The sequence below is a fragment of the Achroia grisella genome, unplaced genomic scaffold (assembly GCF_030625045.1).
Source record: "Achroia grisella isolate CSIRO2021 unplaced genomic scaffold, CSIRO_AGI_Agris_v1 utg94589, whole genome shotgun sequence".
Classification (NCBI taxonomy): Eukaryota; Metazoa; Arthropoda; class Insecta; order Lepidoptera; family Pyralidae; genus Achroia; species Achroia grisella.
Window position 1 is genome coordinate 3073 of NW_026713070.1, and position 3072 is coordinate 6144.

Here is a 3072-nt window from a genome sequence, read left to right on the forward strand (position 1 = left end):
TCCTTTGTATCCTCGGGACCCTGGGTTGAAGCCCAAAAAGTTCTTAGGTAGATCCGTCTCTGATACCAAATCTCCGTCAGTATAAATAACTAAACCAATCCGAGAGGGGGGAAGATGTTTGTTAGGGACTCATAACCCATGACCATATTACTAGCTACTATGTACCATGTCAGGTTGACCTCCACGCGGTTCTCCCTGGAAACCATCATGATACGTTCCTGGTGAATTTCTCACAATGGGCTAACTGACGCGACCAGAAATTAGTAAGGCGTGTGCTAAGATGTTAGACCACATGAGCTGAAAATTGGACACACAAGTTATGGGAATATTTTTTGATTTTATTATAATTATATATTTATTGGTTACTTTAAAAAAATGGCGTTTAAAAAAGAAAAGATTTAAATCGATATTTGTAACAAAAATTAACTTTACTATAATCGATTTTTTTATCTCTGTTAGCGACAAACCCTGCTTCCACATCGGTGCAATAAATATAGGAATGTCAAGTTTTTGAAAACACAATGCAATCCATTTTAATTGCTAATAATCTAACTTTCTGTAAGTCAAAATCGAAAACTGTTGTAATATATTATATTTGTACAGGTAAGAAAAAAGAAAAAGATTTTGTATACGGAGAATTTTTTTTATTAGGATATACTACTGACATGTAACAGAATAGAATAATAATAATAATAATAATCTCAGGACAATTCACACAGCGCCATCTAGACCCAAGTTAAGATAGCTAAAGCTTGTGTTATGGGTACTAGATAACTGATACATATACATAGATTTTCTTTCCTAAATACATATTACACATAGAAAACACCCAGACCGATACAAACAATCATACTCATGAATACAACTGTTTGTGCCGTGCGAGGAATCGAACCCGCGACCACCAGTCGTACAGCAGTGTGCTAGACCGCTAGACCACCGGGGACGTCAAGAATGAAAGTAAAGTAACAAACAAGAATCTACAAAAGGAACTATAAATTTTATATAAAACTAGCTGTCCCGGCAAACGTTGTTTTGCCTTAAAATAAAAAAAAATTAGGGGTGGACTACCCCTACATTTAGGGGGATGAAAAATAGATGTTGGCCGATTCTCAGACCTACTCAATACGCTCACAAAATTTCATGAGAATCGGTCAAGCCGTTGCGGAGGAGTATGGGAACGAAAACTGTGACACGAGAATTTTATATATCAGAAGATTTAGAATATAAAACATTTCTCATTAGTCAGTTACAACAAAAACACCTAAGTATTTCTGAAGTTTATATATATAAAACAATAAAATCTAATCATACCTCTTTAGAATATTAGTTTACACAATTTTTGGGCAGAACAAAGAGCTCTCGTTCTTGCCTAAGCGTAATATATTCTATGGAGCGTGAATGTTACCTTTGCTTAGGGTTGCCATCCGTCTGGCAATTGTGAGCAGCTATGACGTGGTCTGGTGTTTTGAGTAGTCATGCTCACTAAAATGTCCAGACTTGTGGCGGCGTGGTGGGCCGGGTCATTGGGCTCCCTAAAATATGGTCGAGCGCAGTGGTGGCTGGCTCATCCGTCATACTCGTGAACGGGTGCTGCTTGTGTGGACTGGTCTGCTCTAATCACTATGACTTATTTTCTCTTATTAATTGTTTAACCAGTTGTTGTATATTGAATGTTTTTTTTTCTATTTTATTATTTCATTGAATTAGTGCTAATCGGTGGTTTGTATTCACACACTTAAACTTAAATTGTAAGTAAGAATAAATTATTTAAAAGAGCAACACACAAGTTTCTTGCTTGTTCTTCTTGTGATGAGACAGCATTCCGAATGAGCGGTAGATTAAAAAAAAAATGTGATGACTATTCAAAAGTGCTTCAATGTAACTTTATTTGAATAAATGATTTTCTATTCTATTCTATTCTATTCTGGGTTTCTCCGGACTTGTCCTAGATTAGAGGGCATCCGGCGAACGTGCGGGGTAGTTCATTTTTTTTAAAGTTTAATAAAACAGAAATTATTAACCTACTTTAAATGTTAATAATTTGTGTTTTATTTTAAGAACAAAAAAATCTTACTGATTATTAAAATATTTGTAACATACTGTAATAAGATTCTGTTTTGTTAGGTACGTTTAAAATAATAATAAATTATTTAATATTAAGGTCTGAAAATAAATAAAAAGATGATTTATGACATTTTTAACAGTTTTCTTTTTCTATTACCTATTACACTGACTATGTTTAAAAAAACCTGTTGATATGTCACGGTTCTGGACTCTAAGATCCTGGTTTTCACGCGTCTTGTTCTGGTTTCCAAATTTTAGAGTTGGCAACCCTTTTTTTTCAGGAAAATCTGCATTTCTATGCAGATTTTCCTGAAAAAAAGGGTTGCCAACTCTAAAATTTGGAAACCAGTACAAAAAGACGACTATTCCTCCTCGAACATATCGCAGTAACCTGATCGCATATGCATTCTCCAAGACCACCGGCATGGTTCCCATCGAAGGGACCTTTCATGTAGTGCAGGAATAGCGTCTGCACGCTACCTTCCGGACCCTAATGCCTCCCTTATGGGGGAAAGGGGATTGTTAGTAATGTGGACTAATGATCTCATTGCTAGCTGATACCATGTTAGGTTGACCTCTACGCTGTTCCCCTGGAAACCATCATGACAAATTCATGGTGAATTTGTTACGATGCGCTAACTGACCTGACCTCATATTCATCTTATCATCCACTGGTGCCCCGTCAGCACTTCATTCCATTATCATCCACCTCCCTGTTGAGTTTTGGATGAAAGAGATGGCAACCCTACCTTTACTTCTAAACATATACAAGTACACCAATGTGTGGGTGCAACTCAGCTGTTGTTTGTTATTGGATATCACGAGGCCTCGACTAAAGGTTCGGTGACCTGGTCACAGAGTAAACATACTACAGACGTACTATAGAGTAGACATGACACGTGACACACCAATTTCTGAAACGCCCATTCGACGATAGATATTATTCATAAGCTATGTATGATGAAATGCTTCATCCGTCTGTGCTATTTGTATATAAATAAACTAGTT